We start from the raw sequence: 24,766 nt of genomic DNA on the forward strand, positions 1-24,766 counted from the left end.
AGCCTCAGCGTTTGGTCCTTTTTGCGCCTGAACAACACAGGCGCCCCTAGAGGGGAATTTGAAGGCTCTATGAAACCCCTCGCTAGGTTTTTATCAATGTATTTTCTCAGTTCCTCCTTTTCCCTAGCCGACATTGGGTATATTTTGCCTTAGGAAGCTCTGCTCCTGGGACTAGCTCTATCTTCACTTCAACTCTCCGCTTCGGTGGGAAACTGTCTGCTTCCTTCTCATCAAATACGTCCACAAAATCCCGATACTCTGGGGGTAATTTATCTGCCAGTTCTGCTATCCTGATAGAGTCTTCCTCCCCCCTTTTCCCCGGCTCCCTTTCCACTTCCTGGCTCCCTCCTTCCAACTTCATCCTGAAGATCATGCTCTTATCCTCCCAGTTGATTTGCGGGTTGGCCTGCCCCAGCCATGGCATGCCTAGTATAACATTATAGCTGGCTATTTGTGATATCACAAATGACACCTTTCCTTCCCAACTCCCTATCTTACACTTTACATCTTCGGCACTGTACTTAGCTAATGATCCCGATGCTGTGGATCCGTCCAACTGCGAAAAAGCTATTGGGGATTCTAGGTTCGTTCTTTCGCATCCCAATCCCTCGGCTAATTCAGGGGAGATGATGTTCCTGGAACATCCACAATCCACAAATGCTTTGCAGGTTGCTTGTTTGCTGCCACTTTCCAGCTGAATGGGGACCACTATCATGGCTTTGTCCTGACTTACCAACCCCCCCGAGTGGTGCCTCATCGGTGGTTCTTCCTCGGCGCGTTTCCCTGCCACGGCTCTTGGTTTGGGCGGGCCTCCGCCTTCCCCTTTTCTCTGCCAGCACTCGGCAGCCCTGTGGCCCAAACGGCCGCACACGAAGCAGCCCCTCCTGCTGGTGCTCACGTTCCCTGTCGGCTCCGTTCTCCTCCCGGCTGGGGTTGATCCCTCCTTCCGGCTCCCCTCTTTCATCTGCGGCCGCTGCTGTAGCCCTCCTCGGTGCCTCCTCGCCTGGGCCAGCGATGTCTCGATGCGCCCCGCCAGCTGAATCCATCCGCGCAGTGTGTCAGGCTCATCACGATGCACCGCCCAGGAGAGGATCTCCCGCCTGAGCCCCTCTTTGAAGAGTTCTATCTTTGTCACTGCAGACCATTCCGGCACCTTTTCAGCGAGGCATTGGAACTCCTCCGCATACTCAGATACCGACCTCTGCCCCTGGGAGACGGTCTTCAACTCCTCCCTCGCCCGGATCTGCTCCAGTGGATCTCGGAAACGGGTCTCCAGGGCCCCCATAAAGCGTCGGAGTGACCCCAGACATGGGTCGCGCCGCGCGTGTAGTTGAACGTACCAGCTGGCCGCTCCCCTCTTCAACACTGCACCAATGGCCCGTACCCGGCTGGATTCCGTTCTAAAAGTGTGGGCATTGTCCTCCATATAGCCCCTCACCGTGGTCAGGAAAAAATCCAGTTCAGAGGACTCTCCCCCAAACTCGACCCTTAGTTCCTCTCGTCTCGGTAGGGGTCCCTGTGGTGGCAATCCCCAATTCTCCGCCCGTCGCAAGCCCCCTTGCGGGCCAGTGGGCCCCGCTGCTGCTTCCCTTTGTCCTGTGCCACGCCCGGCATTCGCCAGGGGCACCAGGGTCTCAGCTGGGAGCGTAGCCGGGATTCTCGGAGGCTTTTCCCCTTCGTCGTCACTCTCCTCCACCCGCGTCAGGCTCGTTTGGATCTTGGGCCGGGCACCGGGCTCCTTTCGCATTTCCCTTCCCTTCGGTGCTGGGAGGTCTGCAAATCCCTGGCTGCTTCCCATGCTCACGTCCCACATTGAGCTAGCCCGGAGTTCCCTTCCTCGCTCCGGCTCCGCCAAAACCGCCAGGCGCTCCATCGCCCTCGACATCACTGCCAGGGTGGTCTCCATCGCCGACATCCTCTCCTCCAGAAACACCATCTTTTGCGGGCCTGGGGAAGGTGAACCTTCCTCTCCTCCGGTGCTATCTCCCCGCACCACTCCGCGCCTCTGGGTTACCCCATTTGGCTGGGCATAAGCGGTGGATGACGCCAGGGCCGCCAGCTGGTGGAACTCAGCGTCCGTCTCGGGAGTGGCCCTTTCCGACCTTCCTCCTCCGGCGCCCAAGAGCTCTTCATCCTCCACTTGCATGTTACACCTCACCGCTACAGCGGGATGGTGTCCGTATTCTTGGCTTAGTGTCAGCTCACCACAGCCGCTCCTGAATGAACACACGAGACTCTCTGTGGTATCACCAGGAACTTTTACTGTAGGAAACATGAACATCAGAAAAGCCAAGAATGGGAGGCTCCGGCCAACCCTCCTTTATATACCCTCCCCCTCATTTGAACAGTCTCTTCCCGCTCAGTAAAACCCCGCGCAAATTCCCCGCCAAGTCCATCAGCCGTTTCTCCTCCGAGTCCTGGGACGCAGGTGTCTTATCAATGTCAGTGACCCTGAAACTCAGAGCCACATCCAGGCTCTAGTAGCAGGGTTCTGACAATATGTAGTATCCTTAGAGAAAAATACAGACATATCAATGCCTGGATGCTAAGCTTTGACATGTTATATTGCATTGCATGTAAGGCATCACATATTCATTACATCACATCATATGACCTTAAAAATGTCATATCTTCATAAATTTTATCTCTGTGTATTTCTTTAACAGACCTTGCAATAATTAATGCATACATGAATATTATCTTAAATAGTATAATTCGACCATATATCCATCATCATCATTGTCATTCTCATCCTTATCTTCATCATCATATTCTTTCATGCTTTCTGTAGTGTATAAGACATTGTACTGATATTTCATAAAGATTTCAACTTGTACATGAATTTAGTTCCTTGTATCATATCTATAACAAGAAATACTATCTTATTTATTGGGACATTCCACATTTAATCAGGCATCTATGAACACACGGTCATTCAGTGGTCAATTTCCTTGAGCATTGTTCAACCTTGGCAGCATTCTTATAACCATAAGTGTCTATTACAAGCGCGCACACACACATCTTTCAACATGTTTGGACAGGTCAGCATTCTATCAGGACCGGCATAACATGAAAGCTACAACATGGTTTGATGTTTTGAGTCTGTTTCTGATTCCACCCCTGAAAAGAGGAGCAGCCCCCAGGAATGTAGCTGGCAAACATGCAAATGAGTCCCTGATCAGTTTAACAATTTAAGTTGCGTGTAAGGAAAACATTTTGAGAAATTGTGAGAGACAAACAGTGCAAAAAATAAAATTATGTGTTGACCTTTATCGGTAGATCTTAATAGGAAATTGGAAAGTCCCAGGCAACAATAAGAAACTCAACGAGAAAGGGTGTTTTGTTAATGGACTTAGTATGATTTTAACTATGATGTCTAGAGTACTCTCCCCCCCACTTCTACCTCTGGTCTCACTGTGATTAGTGTGCCTGTCATTTACCCTTTAGCTGTCTCTGCTTAGGGCAATGTGTTTAGTTAAGAAGATTGTGAAAATTTACTTTGTGCATGGCTGGTCTGCATTCTAAGATGAGTCAAATAAACAGAGGCAGGGTGAGGCTGAGTAAGCAGTCTCCTTGTCCTGTTTTATCTTTCAAGAACAGCCTTAAGACACTGTGGTGAGTAAATGAAAACTGCAGCAAAACATAAAGTACAGTACACTCAGTGAAATAATGCAAAAGAAAGCCAGGAAGTCTTACTTCAGACAAAGAAACAGGCATAAATCCAGATGCAGATTTGGAGCAGGTACACTCCATTTGGAGCAGTGAAGGCATTAGAATCAGTTTGTTACCAGCAAGAGCTGGCTGCGCCTGCTTTGGCTTTTATAGCCCTGGGTCCCCACACATCTGCTAGGGCAGTTCCTAATTACTCAACTGCATTTCTGGCAGCTAATCTAGCTGAACAACGTCTCTGCTCTGTTTCCTTTCACCTCTCCTGGAATGAGGGTACTAGAAAAGTCTCCTCCTCAGACTCCAACTCGCCCTCAGATTCATGAACACTTTCCTGCTCCCCTTCCTCTTCTGAAGAAGAGCAATTCCTGACATAACTCCCTCTCCTAGAACACCCCTCCTGACCCGGAAGAGGACCAGGTTTCCCCGGGTAGTGCTGGTGAAACTGGAACGCTAACTCTGGGGCATGAACATTGGAAGCATCCTCCCAAGAACGCCCCTTTGGCCCATACCCTTCCGAGTCCACTAAGTATTGCAGGCGATGCCGATGAATGCGCGAGTCCAAAATCTGAGCCACAACAAATTCCTCCTCACCATCCACGATGACCGATGGAGGTGGACGTACCACCCCTGTGTCTGGCCGGACATGATGAGCTGGTACCAGGAGGGACCAATGAAACACTGGGTGCACTGGCAGGCTACTGGGTAAGTCCAACCGGTATGCCACAGGGTTGATACATGCCAAAATAGTGTAGGGGGCCAATGAATCTAGGTGCCAGCTTCCGGCAGAGTTGTATTTGAGCTAAGTGTCATGTGGAAATCCACACCCAATCTCCCACCTTCAAATCTGGCCCTCGTTGTCTCTTGGCATCCACTGCAGTCTTATAATCCTGCTTTGCCTTATCCAACTGCTGTCGAAGGAGATCCTGCACAGCTTTCAACTCCTGTGCCCACTGGTCCACAGCAGGCACTGCTGAGGAAGATCCCACCGCTGAGAACGCCCGGGGATGGTAACCCAGGGTGGTGAAGAAGGGCGTCTGCTGAATGGAGGCGTGGAGCGAGTTATTGTAAGCAAACTCTGCCAACGAAATAAGGGCTACCAGTTATTTATTTATTTATTTATTTATTAGACTTGTATACCGCTACTCCCAGTTTGGCTCGGAGCGGTTTACAGAAATACATTAAAACAATACACTTAGCTTTAAAATAACAATAAAAACAATAAAACAACAATAAAAACAACAATAAAAACAGAAATAGCCCCGAGTTTTTCACCCATCGAAAGCTTGTCGGAAGAGAAAGGTTTTGCAGGCTTTTTGAAAGGCAAGTAGGTCTCGGATAGTTCGAGTTTCAACTGGCAAGGCATTCCATAAATGAGGGGCTACAATCGAGAAGGCTCTCTGCCTAGTAGAAGACAAATGATAAGTCCGTATGTTAGGGACTTCAAGCAAATTTTGGTCTTCGTACTGAAGTAATCTCTGGGGTTGATAGGGGGATAAGCGGGCCCTTAGATATGCCGGCCCCAAACCATGTAAGACCTTGAAGGTTAGTACCAGTATCTTGAAAGTAATCTGGTACAAAATTGGTAGCCAGTGCAGCTGTTGTAGAATTGGGGTGATACGCCACCTCGCCGGCACCCTGGCGAGAAGACGAGCCACCGCATTTTGCACCAGCTTCAGTTTCTGGATCACTGACAAACAGAGCCGGCCCTAGATAATTTTCAAGTGTAGGCGAACAGAATTTTGCCCCCCCCCCAAACCAATCACTGAAAAATAAAAGTGTTGGATAAGCGAAAATGTTGAATAATAAGGAGGGTTTAAGGAAAAGCCTATTAAACATCAAATTACATTAAGATTTTACAAATTAAACACCAAAACATCATGTTTTACAACAAATCAACAGAAAAAGAAGTTTAATACATGGTAATGTTATGTAGGAATTACTATATTTGCGAATTTAGCACCAAACATTGAACAGGGATATAGGGCAGTGAGGACTTAGATAACCCAGATAGCCCCCAGGAAAAACTCTAAAATCAGGACAATAAATAAAGAACAACACTCTGAAAACAGAAAAAATCCAGACAGTAAACAATCAGGGACAGCTAACACCTCCCAAAAAAGATTCTCCCAGGCAAGAAGAAGCCAGGCCTTGAAGCCACAGGGCCATTAAATGCTAATCAAGGTGATTAATTACAACATTCACACTTGTTTCAAAGAAGAGTTCTTTCTCCACCCTGGACCTTCTACAGATATATAAACCCCACTTACCTAGCTTCCAAGTTCCCACAGACCTCACAATCTCTGAAGGCCCCAAAGGTGGGCCCGCACTGCACGAAGGCGGGAGGCCCAGGACGGGCACCGGGAGGCCCAGCACAGCCGCCAGATGGCCCGAAGGAGAAGGAGGTTGGGGGTGACGCCATCCTCCTGGGACGAAGGTGCCCCCAGGACGATGGCGCCACAGGCAAGTGCCTAGTTTGCCTTATGGTTGGACCGCCCCTGCTGACAAAGGAAGGCCAATGTAGAGGGCGTTACAGTAGTCGAGCCGCGAGATGACCATAGCCTGGATCACCATAGCCAGGTCGTTCCTAGATAGGTAGGGAGCCAGTTGCCTAGCCTGATGTAGATGGAAAAACGCAGATCTGCTCACAGCAGAGACCTGGGCCTCCATTGTGAGCAGAGGGTCCAATAAGACACCAAGACTTTTTACAGAAGATGATGGACGTAGTGTCTCGCCATCCAGGGTAGGCAGCTGGATCTCCCTCCCACCCGGCTGGCCCAGCCAAGGATCTCCGTCTTCGCTGGATTCACCCTCAACCTACTGGCACGCAACCATCCAGTAACGGCCTCAAGGCACTGATGGAAATTATCGGGTATGGAGTCCGGCCGGCCCTCCATCCTCAGAATGAGCTGTGTGTCATCAGCGTACTGGTGGCACTCGAGCCCAAAGCTCTGCACCAGTCGGGCAAGCAGTCGCATATAGATGTTAAATAATAGAGGAGAGAGAATAGCTCCCTGAGGGACCCCACAAGTTAGCGGAGACCACTTGGAAACCATCCTTCTCCTCACCACCCGCTGTCCCCGATTCTGGAGGAAGGAGGACACCCATTTAAGGAGTATCCCCTTAACCCCCGTCATGACTAGGCGGTGGGTCAATAGATTGTGATCGACCGTATCAAATGCTGCTGTGAGATCCAATAACACGAGCAGCGCTGATCAATCTTGATTCCTTTGGCAGCAAAGCTGATCTGTGATGGCAACTAGCACAGTCTCCGTCCCGTGCCCCCTACGGAAGCCAGACTGGAAGGGATCAAGTCCGGCTGTGTCATTGAGGAACTGCTGCAACTGTTCCGCTGCTGCCCTCTCAACCACCTTGCCCAGAAACAGAAAATTTGAGACTGGGTGGTAGCTAGAGGGAACCGAACAATCTAAGTCTGGTTTCTTCAGCAGAGGAGATACCATCGCCTCTTTTAAACCCTCTGGAAAAGCTCAAGGGAGCTATTTATTATATTCAAGAGAGGTTCACGTAATCCCTCCAGGCAAGATTTTACTAGCCAGGAGAGACATGGATTGAGGGAGCAGGTGGTCGGCCTAGTTGCAGTCATGATCCTATCGACAGCCTCCGCATCCAGCGGGGTAAACCGGTCCAGGATGGGCCCAGCGAGTGGCCATGGGGTCTCAAGTTATCCTGTTGGTAGTTGCTGTAACAATGGAGGTACTGTTCAAGGGTGGCGTTGGTCCGCTCAGTCTGACCGTCAGACTGCGGATGGTATGCCGAGGACAGGCGAGGTCCAGCTGCTGCAGCAAGCTCTTCCAGGACCACGCTGTAAACTGGGAAGCCCAATCGGACACGATCCCCTCCGGCAGTCCATGGAGTCGGAAGATATGGTGGATGAACAGGTGGGCTGTCTCTTTGGCTATAGGCACTCTGGCACACGGAACAAAATGTGCCATCTTGGAGAACAAGTCCACCACCACAAAAACGGAAGTGTTTCCACCTGACAGGGGCAGGTCCATGATAAAGTCCATGGAAATCACCTTCCAAGGTCCTGAGGGCGTAGGTAAGGGTTGCAGCAAGCCCGCGGGCCTCCCAGTCTGGTTCTTTGCCCGGCAGCAAACAGGGCAGGAATTCATGTAACGGGCTACATCTGCTCCAACACAAGGCCACCAGAAATCCCGGGTCACCAGATGCAAAGTCTTATGAACACTGAAATGTCCTGCTGTCTGGCTGCCATGACATTGTCGCAGGACCTGCTCCCTACAGGACCCAACAGGAACATATAGCTGGTCTCCCCTATACACAAGACCATCCTCGACTCCATATGGCAGATTGTCAGGCGTCTGTAGCTGCTGCTGGGCAAACTGATCCCTATCCTGGGCCTCCCGGAGCTGATCCATGAACAAGGTTGGCTACTGCGTTGCCCCAAAGTGCTCAGGGCAAAGGATTGTTGACGGAACCACGGCTGCCGGATCAACAGCAAACTCCGGTTCTATGAAAGGGCATCTGCCTGCTTGTTCCGGGTTCCAGGAACATAGGACAGCTGGAAATTGAACTTGGAAAAGAAAATGCCCAACGTTGCTGCTGCTGGGTCAACTACCTTGCAGTCTGCAGATACTCCAGATTCCTGTGATCTGTGTGCAACTGCACTGGATGCACCGCCCCTTCCAGATGATGGCACCAGGTCTCGGCTTTGAAGGCCAGCAACTCCTTCTCCCAGATGGTATAATTGGCTTCCGTAGGAGTCAACTGACGGGAGTAGAATGCACTAGGGCTGCAGGTTGCAAAAGTACAGCCTCGATAGCCACACCGGAAGCGTCTGCCTCGACGATAAAAGGCATGCGTGGGTCTGGGTGCTGCAGAATGGGCTCTGAGGTGAAGCGCTCCTTGAGCGTCTGGAAAGCCTGCTGGGCCTCCACTGTCCAATGAAATGACCTGTTGTCTTGTAACAGCTGAGTAATTGGTGCTGCCAATGTGGCATAGTTGTCAATGAAGCATCGATAAAAATTGGCAAAGCCTAAAAAACGCTGTACATCTTTACGGCACCGTGGGGGCTGCCAAGACACGACAGCTTCTACTTGGCAGGGTCCATCCGAATCCCTTCTGGCAAAATACGACAGCCCAGGAAGTCCACTGAGGATAAGTCGAAGGGACACTTCTCAAGTATGGCATATAGTTGGTGTTCCCGGAGACACTGGAGCACTGCATGGACATGGGCATCATGAGCTTTCTGGTTCTGAGAGTAGATGAGAAAGTCGTCCAGATAGATGATCACAAAGCGATCCAAAAAGTCTCGGAAGACCTCATTGACGAAGCACTGAAACACCTTTGGAGCATTGCAGAGACCACTCCAAAGCCATTCCAATAACTCCGGAATGAGGAGCAAAGAGTAGCGGTTGCGAATCGTGATCTTATTCAGTGCCCTATAATCATTACAAAGTCTCAGCTCTCCAGACTTCTTCCAAACAAAAAGTACTGGAGCACCAGCAGGAGAAGTGGAGGGCTGGATGAAACCCCATCTTAAATTCTTCTCCAAGAAATCTCGGAGTTCTGCCAGCTCTGGTTCAGAGAGTGAATAGAGCCTCCCAGCTGGAATGGGGGCTCCTGGGACCATGTCAATGTGGCAATCAAACTTCCAATGTGGCAGCAACTGGTCTGCTTCCTTTTTGTCAAACACATCGGCATAATTCCTGTATTTGGTGGGAAAAGTCATTTCTGCCGGACTGGAAGCAGGCACACTCACCGCTAAGATGTGCTCTGGCCAGCAATGATCCCGGCAGTAGTCTGATGCAAAGATGACCTCATGACGTTGCCAGGAGATATGCGGGTCATGCTTCCACAGCCAAGGCATTCCCAGCACAACCGGGAAATTCAGGATGACCGCGATGTAAAACTGCAGGGTCTGAAGGTGTCCTTGGACCTCCATCTGTACTGGTGTTGTCTGATGTTTGACTGGTCCCGAATTCAGGAGCTGTCCATTGATGGTCTCCACAGGACGATGTTCAGGAAGCAACTCCAATGAGAACTGGTGATCTCGAGCAAAAGCAATGTCCATAGAGGCCCCAGAGTCCAGTGTGGCCCCTATGTATACTGGGGAAAGGGACGGCACGGTCAGAGTAACATTGACCACCAACAGGCCACCAGTAGGCTCTCTGTTTGACACTTTCCCTGCTGAAACACCTCCCCTCAGGTCATTGAGCCCCTTCAGATCTGAGGGTGGGCATTTCCCGACAGCTCAGGACCTCTCCCTTTGGTGGGGCAACTTCGAACAAAATGCCCCTGCTGACCGCAATAGAGGCAGAGGCCCGCTTGGCGACGACACTCCTTTTCCTGGCTGGAGAGCCGATGGCGTGCTTCACCCAACTGCATAGGCTCCTCAGGTACCACGGGGTCCACACTGGCAGGTGCTGTGACTGAGGGTACCCAAGACCGCAGTGCAGGTAACTGTCGGGAGCTCGGGGTGGAGTGGGACAGCCTTCTGAGACTATCCTCAGGCTGGTCTCCATCAACTTCTCCAGGGAGGCTGGGGGGTCAAACCGCATGAGCTCATCTAACACAGCATCACTGAGACCCTCCCAATACTGGTCCATGAAAGCAGCCTCATTCCATCTCAAGTCTTGGGTCAGCAGGCAAAAAGCAGAGTTGTAAGAGGCCACAGAGCCAGTTCCTTGCCTCAGTTGCTGAATCTTCCAGTTGGATGTTTCAGCCTTCAAGGGATCTCCCCAATGTTGTTTCAAGGCTTCCAAAAATGCACTCCAACTATCTAAAATGGGACTACTCTGAAGCAACAAGGGAGTAGCCCATTTAGCAGCAGGCCCACTCATTAAAGAGATAGTGAAGGAGACCTTGACTTTCTCTGAGGTAAAGGCATCAGGACGCAGCTGTGTATACAGTTCAACTTGAGTAATAAAAGTCTCAAACATTTCTTTTTTGCCTGTAAATTTCTCTGGCAAAGCTGCTGGGCATTTCTGCTTTGGAGCAGCACCTCTCTGCAATTCCTCCACAGTTAACTTCAAAACAGCCACTTGTTGCTTTAAATCTTCAACCTCCTCCATGACCAGACAGATTTATGGCTGGCTGAAAAGTTAAGGCTGTAAAAACTTTTGGGCTGGTAACAATCAGTCCTGTTTTGTCTTTTAAGAACAGCCTTAAGACACTGTGGTGAGTAAATGAAAACGGCTTTACTTCAGCAAAACATAAAGTACAGTACACTCAGTGAAATAATGCAAAAGAAAGCCAGGAAGTCTTACTTCAAAGAAACAGGCATAAACCCAGATGCAAACTTGGAGCAGGCACATAGAGAGTGAAGGCATTAGAATCAGTTTGTTACCAACAAAAGCTGACTTCACCTGCTTCGGCTTTTACAGCCCTGGGTCCCCACACATCTGCTAGGACAGTTCCTAATTACTCAGCTGCATTTCTGGCAGCTAATCTAGCTGAACGACATCTCTGCTCTGTTTCCTTTCGCCTCTCCTGGAATGAGGGTACTAGAAAAGTCTCCTCCTCAAACTCCAACTCGCCCTCAGATTCATGAACACTTTCCTGCTCCCCTTCCAATTCTGAAGAAGAGGAATCCCTGACACTCCTGGCCATTTGTAAGACTGAAGCTCTGCCTGTTCATGATAGTTCCATATAACATTATATAATTCATTTTTAATTCATCTCTATCTGTTCATGTTTAATTATGAGAGGGGTCAATTTTTCTCAATGGGAATTTGTATGTGTGTGTGTGTGTGTGTGTGTGTGTGTGTGTGTGTGTTCCCTCACTTATCGTGGGGGTTACATTCCAGGACCTCCAACAATAAGTGAAAATCTGTGAAATAGGTACACTATATTTATTTTAGTAAATATAGGTCCCTCCCTCCCTCTCTCCATCTTTAAATGTACTGTACTGAATTCCTTCTTGTGAGCTGAGGCAATGAGGTGTAGGCAGGGCCTACTGGCGCTGCCTGAGGATGGCTGAGGAGGAGGCCCTTTTGTGCCTGCAAGGGAGGGCAGGCCGTATAAAAAAAATCACAAAACAGTGAATCTGCAATAAGCGAACTGCGAAATAGCAAAGGAACACTGTATATATCCCTGAGATGCTGTAGAATGGAGATTGATAACAATCAGTTAAACCCTTCAAGTGTTACAAAACACAAAAATAGAATGAAGAAGAAAAATCCAGCCCGTGCTCCCTTGCCTCCCCCTGTCACTTTGAAATATAGTTTAAAAGACTATTCATCAGTGACTCTCATTATGTGCAATAAGTATGGGAAATCAAGAGCTAAGGATTTTTTTTAAAAAAGATTCTGAACAAACATGAAATATGTAAGTCAAAAATTTCAGTGCTGCTGCTGTTTCCTTATCAATTTTATATAGTCAAATGGCCAAGGTATTCAAACAGTTCTGCTGGGTGGATGTCTTGCTTGCCTGATGTTATGCTGAAAATCAGTTTCTTTATCTGTATACCACTCTGCTATCTTGTAAAGGGCACCATGGTGTTGGAAGAAAAGGTTGGTTGCAATACCCCTCCCTGCCTCCTGTTTGTTGTTTGATTTCTTTTACAATTCTCCAGTAATGTCATGTGACTCAAAAGAAAGGAAGAAAAGTAACAAGGGAAAGACATCTGTAAATCACATGTATTCAATGACTGCTCTTGATAAACTGAACTTTGCCCTAGCTGGCAGAAAATCTCCTTTTAAAAACTCAGCTTTAGTTAGTGAAACCATTTTTTTAATTTTTGCCTTGCAGAACAGAAAATGGTTGTATTCATAATATTGTTTGTGTCTTTAAGAAGGAGGCACTCCCTTAGGTAGTTTCTTTTCATTCACATGGTGGAAACAATGCTCGGATCATCCAAGATAATTCTGGGAACATTAAACAGAATGTCACCCAAGATAGTCTTGGAACATTAAAAAAGTATTTAACATCATATAAATTATGCAATAGATGGGAAGCTAGGCAAGCTTCTCCATGTGATCACATCATCTCCTCAACACTGTAAACAAATCTAAATTTTATATTGCCCGGGATCTATTTTCACAAAATCTACAGTAGAGTAGGAGTTGGAATTGCAAACACTGGTTTTATAAAATGCCATCAGGCTGAATGCCTTAATATTCTTCCTAGTTTTTTTTCTACCTTATAAATAATACATTTGGGCTTGGCAGCATCCAACCAATATATGTTTTGGATACATTAAAATTTAGTTGTTATATGATATTGTAAAGGCTGTTTTAGTGCTTGTTAGACCTTAGTACTCTCTTATTTGGTTTTGATTTCACTTTGATTTTATAACCTGCACAGTTTTTTTTCTTTTTGTTGATGATTTTATTTTATTTTTATTGCATGTGCTGTCTCTAAATCATCATTTTTATTTTAATGTATTTTTCACCACTCAGAGAACTCTGATTACTACCTTACCCAAATGGTAATCAGCCATAAGTATCTTTGCAAAGAAATAAAATATAACCATAGTCTTGTGCAGCCATATGCATTATTGTGTTTCTCCACTCTCTAACCTTCACTTCCATTGAACTATTTCAGTTTGGCTCTATTCTTACTAGTCAACCAAAGAGAAATATTCAGTCATATTTAGTATATAAATGTGGTTCACATAAATTTATCCCCACAGATTAGAATTAAACCTGCTGAGAGTGGTTTTCTCTGTGTCTCAAAATAGACTTCAGTGTTTACGCTACCTTGACCTTTTGCCAGTTTTCTTTAATAATACCTTTCTAAATTTTATATTATATCCGATTTACACAAAAGCATTTTTGCTGTTACACAAGCACCTACAGCATGGTTGAAACTGACATTCACTCACAGTTAGCTCCATTCTTTCAACAGAAAGTACCCCGTGCCAAAAAGTTGCCTTTGTGTAAACATATGCATATTAGTTTTAAAATTACATATATTATTTGTTCAAAATGTCTTCAAAAGTGACAAATCATTGAAAAATGTTCAAAAACTCTCAGATTCTTAAAGATGGAATAGCTATCTTCAGTCCAAATCCTTTATGGACTGTGGAAATTCTGCTGTATTTCGATATCTGTCCCCAAATCGGGCTTCGGCTTCCTCGGGTTGCACCTATTCTCTGATCCTTTTATCTACTAGGTCTATGTTTCTCTCTGCTGGGAACTAGCAGCGTAATCATGTCATTCTTCTTCAATTCCAGCTCAGCTTGCTGGTTGGAGCAGTGTACTGAGCTGGGTATGTATAGCTGGGAAAAGAGAAAGTTTGGAGGTGACATTATAACCATGTTTAACTATCTGAAAGGATGTCATATTGAAGAAGGTGCTATCTTCTTTCTTTTCTTTTTCACTGCTCTAGAAATGTGTACATGAAGCAATGGATACAAACTGCAAGAAAAGAGATTCCACAAGAACTTATTGACTGTAAAAGGTCTTCAACAGTGGAATACACTGCTTCTGAGGCTCCTTCTCTGGCGAGTCTTAAACAGAGGCTGGATGGCCATCTGTGAGGAGTGCTGTGATTGTATGTTCCTGCATGGCAGAGGGTTGAACTGGATGGTTTCTGTGGTCTCTTCAAACTCTTATGACTCAGAGGAATGACATCTGCTAACATATTTGAAGTATTGCTGTGGGAAACTCTTAAATCTTGAGGATGGAGCAAAGAGTGACAGCCATGGTTTGATTTATTGTCTGTCACCGGTATCATTTTAACATGTGTGTTCAGCTTGGTCCCATAGGTACACCATGCCTATTTTGTTTGCATTTCCAAAGCCTGATTACAAATGATCATACCTGCAGTAACCATCCACACACATAAAATGAATCAATCTGATTATCACTTCGCATTAAGAGGACATTTATATGCTAGGAATTATCTCGAGGAGGCTTGAAGTTAATGGGGCAAATTTCATGACATTTTAATATTCTGTTCATGCTCATTATCATGCATTAGGCTTTAATTTCAATAGAGTTGCTGCACAATGTCTTAAGGGCATGGAGGATTGACTTTATGCTCCCTGTATCTACAGATGCTAAGTAATGAATATATAGTCTGACTTCATTTGGAAAAATAGTTCTCTATTTTGGTTTTTTTTACAATCAGCCAGTAAATGATAGTAATACAAACCAAAATAGAGAACTGAGTAGAGGTTTCAAAACTTTCAATCAATTTTGTGATGTTCCCAAACAAAATGAACACCACAGGAAAAAAAATCCAGATTTTCCTACTAAAGTTTCATGGAATGCTATGTTCAACACATTAAAAAGAATGGCATGCCCAGTTGAATTGGCAAAAAGAGGCAACGAATTATCCTTTTTTTAAAACTGAGACTGTGCCCAAGATCTTCTTTCACATGAAAGTGTTAGGTTCTGCTGGGGTATTTTTGTGAATAATCAAGAACGCCATAGGCCAGGGGTCCCCAAACTAAGGCCCGGGGGCCGGATGCGGCCCTCCAAGGTCATTTACCTGGCCCCCGCCCTAATTTATAAAATAATATTTTATATCAGTTTTAATAATATAATATATTGTATATACATATGATATTGATAATATCATTTTATACAATATAATACTAATAATAATACCATATAATAATATTATTTATATGTTATATATTACATATAATATTACAGTATAGTGGTATAGTTCAATATAGTAATATATTGTCAGAACCCTGCTACTAGAGCCTGGATGTGGCTCTGAGTTTCAGGGTCACTGACATTGATAAGACACCTGCGTCCCAGGACTCGGAGGAGAAACGGCTGATGGACTTGGCGGGGAATTTGCGCGGGGTTTTACTGAGCGGGAAGAGACTGTTCAAATGAGGGGGAGGGTATATAAAGGAGGGTTGGCCGGAGCCTCCCATTCTTGGCTTTTCTGATGTTCATGTTTCCTACAGTAAAAGTTCCTGGTGATACCACAGAGAGTCTCGTGTGTTCATTCAGGAGCGGCTGTGGTGAGCTGACACTAAGCCAAGAATACGGACACCATCCCGCTGTAGCGGTGAGGTGTAACATGCAAGTGGAGGATGAAGAGCTCTTGGGCGCCGGAGGAGGAAGGTCGGAAAGGGCCACTCCCGAGACGGACGCTGAGTTCCACCAGCTGGCGGCCCTGGCGTCATCCACCGCTTATGCCCAGCCAAATGGGGTAACCCAGAGGCGCGGAGTGGTGCGGGGAGATAGCACCGGAGGAGAGGAAGGTTCACCTTCCCCAGGCCCGCAAAAGATGGTGTTTCTGGAGGAGAGGATGTCGGCGATGGAGACCACCCTGGCAGTGATGTCGAGGGCGATGGAGCGCCTGGCGGTTTTGGCGGAGCCGGAGCGAGGAAGGGAACTCCGGGCTAGCTCAATGTGGGACGTGAGCATGGGAAGCAGCCAGGGCTTTGCAGACCTCCCAGCACCGAAGGGAAGGGAAATGCGAAAGGAGCCCGGTGCCCGGCCCAAGATCCAAACGAGCCTGACGCGGGTGGAGGAGAGTGACGACGAAGGGGAAAAGCCTCCGAGAATCCCGGCTACGCTCCCAACTGAGACCCTGGTGCCCCTGGCGAATGCCGGGCGTGGCACAGGACAAAGGGAAGCAGCAGCGGGGCCCACTGGCCCGCAAGGGGGCTTGCGACGGGCGGAGAATTGGGGATTGCCACCACAGGGACCCCTACCGAGACGAGAGGAACTAAGGATCGAGTTTGGGGGAGAGTCCTCTGAACTGGATTTTTTCCTGACCACGGTGAGGGGCTATATGGAGGACAATGCCCACACTTTTAGAACGGAATCCAGCCGGGTACGGGCCATTGGTGCAGTGTTGAAGAGGGGAGCGGCCAGCTGGTACGTTCAACTACACGCGCGGCGCGACCCATGTCTGGGGTCACTCCGACGCTTTATGGGGGCCCTGGAGACCCGTTTCCGAGATCCACTGGAGCAGATCCGGGCGAGGGAGGAGTTGAAGACCGTCTCCCAGGGGCAGAGGTCGGTATCTGAGTATGCGGAGGAGTTCCAATGCCTCGCTGAAAAGGTGCCGGAATGGTCTGCAGTGACAAAGATAGAACTCTTCAAAGAGGGGCTCAGGCGGGAGATCCTCTCCTGGGCGGTGCATCGTGATGAGCCTGACACACTGCGCGGATGGATTCAGCTGGCGGGGCGCATCGAGACATCGCTGGCCCAGGCGAGGAGGCACCGAGGAGGGCTACAGCAGCGGCCGCAGATGAAAGAGGGGAGCCGGAAGGAGGGATCAACCCCAGCCGGGAGGAGAACGGAGCCGACAGGGAACGTGAGCACCAGCAGGAGGGGCTGCTTCGTGTGCGGCCGTTTGGGCCACAGGGCTGCCGAGTGCTGGCAGAGAAAAGGGGAAGGCGGAGGCCCGCCCAAACCAAGAGCCGTGGCAGGGAAACGCGCCGAGGAAGAACCACCGATGAGGCACCACTCGGGGGGGTTGGTAAGTCAGGACAAAGCCATGATAGTGGTCCCCATTCAGCTGGAAAGTGGCAGCAAACAAGCAACCTGCAAAGCATTTGTGGATTGTGGATGTTCCAGGAACATCATCTCCCCTGAATTAGCCGAGGGATTGGGATGCGAAAGAACGAACCTAGAATCCCCAATAGCTTTTTCGCAGTTGGACGGATCCACAGCATCGGGATCATTAGCTAAGTACAGTGCCGAAGATGTAAAGTGTAAGATAGGGAGTTGGGAAGGAAAGGTGTCATTTGTGATATCACAAATAGCCAGCTATAATGTTATACTAGGCATGCCATGGCTGGGGCAGGCCAACCCGCAAATCAATTGGGAGGATAAGAGCATGATCTTCAGGATGAAGTTGGAAGGAGGGAGCCAGGAAGTGGAAAGGGAGCCGGGGAAAAGGGGGGAGGAAGACTCTATCAGGATAGCAGAACTGGCAGATAAATTACCCCCAGAGTATCGGGATTTTGTGGACGTATTTGATGAGAAGGAAGCAGACAGTTTCCCACCGAAGCGGAGAGTTGAAGTGAAGATAGAGCTAGTCCCAGGAGCAGAGCTTCCTAAGGCAAAAATATACCCAATGTCGGCTAGGGAAAAGGAGGAACTGAGAAAATACATTGATAAAAACCTAGCGAGGGGTTTCATAGAGCCTTCAAATTCCCCTCTAGGGGCGCCTGTGTTGTTCAGGCGCAAAAAGGACCAAACGCTGAGGCTCTGCATCGACTACAGGGGCCTGAATGCAATCAGTTCTGGAAATAAATACCCCCTACCTTTAGTGAAGGACTTGATCGCCCAGTTATCGGAGGGACAGATATTCACTAAATTGGACTTAATTGAAGCGTACCATAAATTGCAGATTAAACCAGAGGACAGGTGGAAGACGGCCTTCTCCTGTGCATTCGGATTATTCAATTATCGTGTGCTCCCTTTCGGTTTGTGCGGCGGAGGCGCCGCGTTCATGCAATTAATCAACGAAGTGTTGCATCCACTGTTGTACAAGGGAGTCTTTGTTTTTTTAGATGACATATTGTTAGTATCTCGGACTAAGGAGCAACACATAGAACTAGTCAGGGAAGTCCTGCAAAAGTTGAGAGAAGCAAAACTGTATGCGAAGCTTGCCAAGTGCGAGTTCAATAAAGACCAGATAGACTTTCTGGGGTATAGGATTTCCTCCCAGGGAGTGGCGATGGACCCTGCGAAGGTAGAAGACGTGAGGGGGTGGGAAGCCCCCAAAACACGGAAGCAGCTGCAATCCTTCCTAGGGTTCGCAAACTTCTATAGAACATTTATCAAGGACTTTGCGCGCCTCACTTTGCCATTAACGGATTTGTTAAAGACTAAAGGTAGGGGAGAAACAGCTAAAGTGAAGGCCCCAGGGGCCAAACTGACCTGGACAATAGAATGCCAGGAAGCTTTCGAAGCCCTTAAAAAGCGTTTTACTGAGGAGCCTGTCCTACAGCACCCTGATATGTCTAAAGCCTTTGTATTACATTGCGATGCGTCAGACCGGGCATATGGGGCAGTTCTGCTACAGAAAGACGAGGGGGGGAACCTGAAGCCATGTGGCTATCTGTCAAAAAAGTTTAGCGATACAGAAAAAAACTGGCCGATTTGGGAGAGAGAAGCCTTAGCGATTCTAAAAGCACTAGAGTGCTGGAGACACTTCCTGGAAGGAAGTGGAACACCGTTTGAGGTGTGGACTGACCATAGAAATTTACAGTATCTAAGATCCCCTCGTAAACTATCAGCGAAGCAAATTAGATGGGCCCAATATTTCAGCCGTTTTGATTTCAGACTCAGATTCTTCCAGGGGAAACATAATATACTCGCTGACGCTCTCTCTCGGATGCCTCAGCACGGGGGAGGAATTCAGGAATCTGAAGGGAGTATTTTTCTTGATAAGCAATGGGGCCTGGCAGTACTAACTCGAGCACAAGCGGCCAAAGAAAACAAACGTACTGCCATTTCCACGGGGGGAGGAGAAATATGGGAGGAAGAGTTGAAGCGAGCGTATGGAATGGACAAATGGTTACAAACAAACAAAGAAAAGGGAGAATTGTGTGGGGATTTGGTGTTTGTAAATAAGAAATTGTATATTCCTGAATGTTTAAGACGAGAAATGTTAAGGAAGTACCATGATAACAAGGGTGCGGGTCATCTAGGCCCCACCAGGACTATTAAACTGTTGGCCAAACAATGCTGGTGGCCCGGAATGAGGAAAGACGCCAGGGGATACGTCACGCAGTGTGAATTATGTGCAGAGGGAAAAACACCACCGGGGAAGCCCCAGGGGCTATTGCAGAAGGTGGTGGAGCCCATGAGGCCATGGGAATGCGTAGCCATGGATTTTGTAGGCGAACTACCCCCCAGCAGAGGCCACAGATACATTTGGACAATATTGGACCTATTCTCAAAACAGGCACACTTTGTGGCTCTGCCAAAACTCCCTTCAGCTGAAAAACTTGCTGATTTGTATGTGAAGCATGTATATCGCCTACATGGGTGTCCCGACAAGATAATTAGTGACCGGGGAGTCCAATTTACTGCAAAATTTTGGGGAAAATTCTTACAGCTGTTAGGAGCAGAAAGGAACCTGAGCTCGGCCTTTCATCCCGCGACCAACGGGGGGGTCGAACGTACCCAACAGACACTGTGCCAATTCTTAAGGATGTACACCAATTATAGACAGGATGATTGGGCGGACCTTCTTCCGTTTGCTGAGATGGCTTTTAACGGGGCCGTACATTCGGCCACAGGTCGTGCCCCATTCGAAATAGTATACGGACAGGAGGTGGCACCTTTCCCCAGGCTACCCGAGTGGAAGGAAGGGGAGGGCCAGACCGACGAGGAATGGCCGGCCAAAATCAAGCAAGGGTGGCAAACCGTGGTAGAGGCATTGCGGGAAACACAAAAGAAGTACAAGCTCTTTGCGGATCGTAGGCGCCGAGAGGGGGACAAATTGGGCGAAGGAGATCTGGTTTGGCTGAGCACAAAAAACCTGAAATTGGGGTTCCCATCCAAGAAATTGGCTCCACGCTATATAGGGCCATTCAGGGTAGCAAAAAGAATAAACGAAGTGACCTATGAGCTGAGGCTACCAAAGGACCTAGGAAAGGTACACCCGGTATTCCATTGCAGCCTGTTAAAAAAGTATAAAGGAACTCTGGACAGCGGAGAACAATAGTTGTGTTTAATCTTTTCCTTCCAGGACGAAGGGGAGGAGGACGCCATGTCAGAACCCTGCTACTAGAGCCTGGATGTGGCTCTGAGTTTCAGGGTCACTGACATTGATAAGACACCTGCGTCCCAGGACTCGGAGGAGAAACGGCTGATGGACTTGGCGGGGAATTTGCGCGGGGTTTTACTGAGCGGGAAGAGACTGTTCAAATGAGGGGGAGGGTATATAAAGGAGGGTTGGCCGGAGCCTCCCATTCTTGGCTTTTCTGATGTTCATGTTTCCTACAGTAAAAGTTCCTGGTGATACCACAGAGAGTCTCGTGTGTTCATTCAGGAGCGGCTGTGGTGAGCTGACAATATATAATGCTAATATTGTGCTATGCTAATAATATAATATATTGTATGTACATACAGCTGCTCTGAGTTTCCTTCGGGGTGAGAAGGGTGGGATATAAATGTAGTAAATGAATGCAGTAAATGAATAAATAAATAATTTTAGACTTAGGCTCGCCCAAAGTCTGAATTGACTTGAAGACACAACAACAACAATCCTAATTAACCTGGCTATTTCATTGGCCAGAAGCAGGCCCACACTTCCTATTGAAATCCTGATAGGTTTATGTTGGTTAAAATTATTTTCATTTTTAAATATTGTATTGGTATTTCATTGTTATTGTTGTTGTTTTGCACTACAAATAAGACATGTGCAGTGTGCATAGGAATTTGTTCGGTTTTTTCTTCTTCAAATGATAATCTGAAGGATTGTGGACCGACCCTCTGCTTTAAAAGTTTGAGGACCCCTGCCATAGGCACTATAGTAGCAACATTCTTGGCCACCATTTCAAGCCATTCTCTTTGGTGTTCTGGGTCATTGGACAAGGCCTAGAATTCTGCCTGCAGGCCAACAAGCTGATCCACTACACCACAAGAAAAAGAGAGCTGGTGCCTAAGTGGGTATTAGATAAGCATATAAGTATTTCAACTAGTGTAACTCCGAGTAATTGTTGCTTCAAGTTGTCAAATCAATTCTGATTTATGGCCTATCATGGGGTTTTCTTGGCAAGATTTTATGGGAGAGGTGCAACATTGCTCTTCTATTTAGCTAAGAGAGTGCATTTTACTGAAGCTCACCCAGAGGGTTTTCATGGACAAGTAAACATTTGAACCTTGGACTTCTAATGTTTTAATTTAACTCTCAAAGAACTATATCACACTAGTCATCTAACCTATAAATACATTGGTACAATGACCTGTGTATTCCAGTCTATGTCTCTAACATTGTCTTCATTCATAGAACTGAAACTGAGTGGAGCAAACTCCTTGGACAATAAGCATACTAAAGAAATCACCAATAGATCTCACTCTTGAATTCATAGATCAGTGGTTCCCAACCTGTGGGCTGCAGCCCAGCAATGGGCCAGAAGAACAAAAATCCAATCTGCAAACCTTCTCCTTCTTTATTTTTTTATTTTATTTTATTTTATTTCTTCTCCTTACTGAATCAGCACCCCAAATAGCCAAACCAAATCTAAAGTTAACCAAAAAGTGATTTGTAACCCCTTTGATACTAATGTTAGAGAGTGGTCCCTGGTCAAAGTGGTCCCTGATCAAGTGGGCCCTGGCCAAAAAAAGATTGGGAACCACTGTCATAGATAATAACATAATATTTTTCTTTGTAATTTTTAGTATCATCAACTTCTGCTTTCCTCAGTGTCATAGAATTACTATAAAGAGTGGGAGTTATAGATCTCTTGAGTATATTTACATTTTCAAAAGAAGGTTTAACTTTAGAAAGACAGAGGCAGAGTTCCAAACAATGTGAAAAATGGTTGTAAAAAGTAGTAACTGTATGTTTTCTGAATGTATTTAAACTAAAAATGAAAAACCTTGGCTCAAAGTAGGCAGGTAGGCAGGCTTCTCTTCTCTTAAGTCTCTCTCATGCATCCTGCTTACTGTTGCTTCTTCTCAGGGTCAGAACATGACTTGTAAATTATCATTGGAGGAAGAGAAAGTAATGGGTTATCACATAACTGCTTTTGAGACTACTATACTTCTTCTGAATCTTTGAATTTTATCGCAGTAAGTAGGCAAATCAGCATGGCAGCCACGCCATTGGTGATGGTCGGAGAAATTGTCGGAACCATGTACAGGTGATTTTTCTAGTTCTTCTTCCCATAGAGCCTAGTTCAAAGGATCCCTCAGAGCCAGGTATTCAGAAAATAACTGTCAGAGTGTCTCAACCCCATCTGGAAAGTCTAGCAGAAATTTATTTTTATCATATCAGCTCCTTAATATATAGAACAGCTACAATATTGGACAGGCAGGATTTCCCTAGCTTAGACAATTTTGCTCCTAGTGCAGATGTGTTTTACAGCACCTTGTCAATCCACTGGCATCCGTACCATCTGGCCAGTATCAATCATTAGAATAATCATTAGAATAAGACTTGGATACTTGCCTATAGCTTATGCCAAAAAGCTAAAAAAAAAAAGGTGTGTTCCAATTAGCAGATAGGAAAATTTATTTTAATCTCTGCCAATAATCAATCCTCTTGTACCACCATTACCCCTCATCCCCAAGGTTCACAAATTATTTGAACCTAGTGTCAATACAAAGAAGAAAGGGTTTTCTGGGCACCAGCAGAGTCATATTAGGTATATGATATTATCAACAAACTACCTACCATTATGATTACAAATGGTCTATGTAGAGGGCATGTATATTCCAAGGACCCAAAAGGCAACAGTGTGTTTTACCCTCTACAATTCTGGATCAGCAAACACAAGATCATCTAGTGCAAAGTAGGGTGTCTCATCACCTTTGCAAAGATACACAAAATGTGTGAAAGGCCTTATTTTCTGAATGCATTTAGGTCACAAAAACACATGCATAGAATTAGGAAGGGAGATATCTGGCTTGGCAGTATTACATCTGAAAAGGATTGCATATGACACAATAGGGTGATGCTACAGCAATGAAAACAAACACTATAGTTGCATTATATTCTGTGTTGACCAGGCTTTACCTGAAATATTTTGCTCAGTACTGGGTTTCTCATTTTAATAAGAATAGGGACAAGTTGTAGCTGGTTCAGAGAAGGGCACAGGGATGGTAAGAGATATAGAGAACAAAAAAGAAGGTAGAACCAGAGTGATTGATATTAAGCTACAAAAAGGTAGATTTCTATTACACATTAAAAGAAACTTCTTAACTATAAAAACAGTTTGATAATGGAATCAATTGCCTAAAGAGCTGACGGGATGTTCTTCTATGGACTTCAAAAAGAGGCTGAACAGCTACCTGCTGGGGATGTTTTAGCAGGAGATCCTACACTGAGTAAGACTTTATTGATAAAGGGATCACTTCTAAGTATGTTTCTTTGAAAGACAAATCATGGGCTCTCATGTAAGATTGTTAGCTACTGAAAGATCTTATAGGGAAGTGCTGAATATAAATCAAATACAAAAATAAATAAGATAGATAAGGTTAAAGGGCAATATTTATTTATTCAACTATCTTGTTTTAGCCTTGCATTCTAGGTTAACAAAAATGGAATATAAATAAATAAAAATCCAATTATGCATTTCAAAGACTTATATTCTCTCTCTTTTTTCAAGATGTCCAGGAAAGCTTATAAAGCCAAAATATTTTTTGTCGGGCATTCTTGAAGTCATGGCATGTGGAACAAATTAGATAGCAGAGGAAAAGAGACATATTCTGAATTCTGTATAAAGAAAAAAGTGAGATCTAAATTAAATAATTTAATAACATAACATAATATAGCCTCCCCTGAATGTACAACACCCTCTTCAAAAATCAAATTATGTTAACTTTTTTCAGGGATGAACCCTTTAATCATTGGCCTTATTCTGACCAGAAGTGAATTTCATACTAGAGGTAGATAGTGGACAATCAACATCTCTCATTCTTAGATTTTTGGCTGTCTACATGGACCTGTCCTGAATTATTTGAACTGAATATCAAAAAGGGAAAAAAGAAGACAAATTGATATTAAATAGCATATAATACCATTGAAGTAGCATGCACTTTAATTATTGAGTCACTTTTTTTGATCCTAGAAAAGAGCAGAGTGAAAATTAGGATTAACTTTTAGATTGTGAGTTATCATTGCACACTCTCAATCTGACTGCCTATGTTACAGGATGACCCCAACATTGGAGTGCAATTAGGCATCCCTCACTTGAATGACACCGATGAGAACCTAGAGATGTGATGTAATGAAGAAAGCAGCATAGCCTGGATACAAAGTTCCAATTCTACAAAGAACAGACTCATCAACTAAATAAAAACAGCTTTATGTGAAGGGGTTAGGTTTAGCTTGGTTGGGGTAAAGCATATTCTTAATGTTTTAATGAATTTATCAAACTTGTATTCCTTCAGAATTATGCCCCATGTAATTTTCTGTCTAAATAGAGAATCCCCCAATGCCCAGTCTTGATTCCTAAGGAAAGTTAGGGTCCTTCCAGGCAGGCCCTATATGCCAGGATTTGATCCCAGATTTT

Source organism: Anolis carolinensis, chromosome 4 (assembly GCF_035594765.1).
Source record: "Anolis carolinensis isolate JA03-04 chromosome 4, rAnoCar3.1.pri, whole genome shotgun sequence".
NCBI lineage: Eukaryota > Metazoa > Chordata > Lepidosauria > Squamata > Dactyloidae > Anolis > Anolis carolinensis.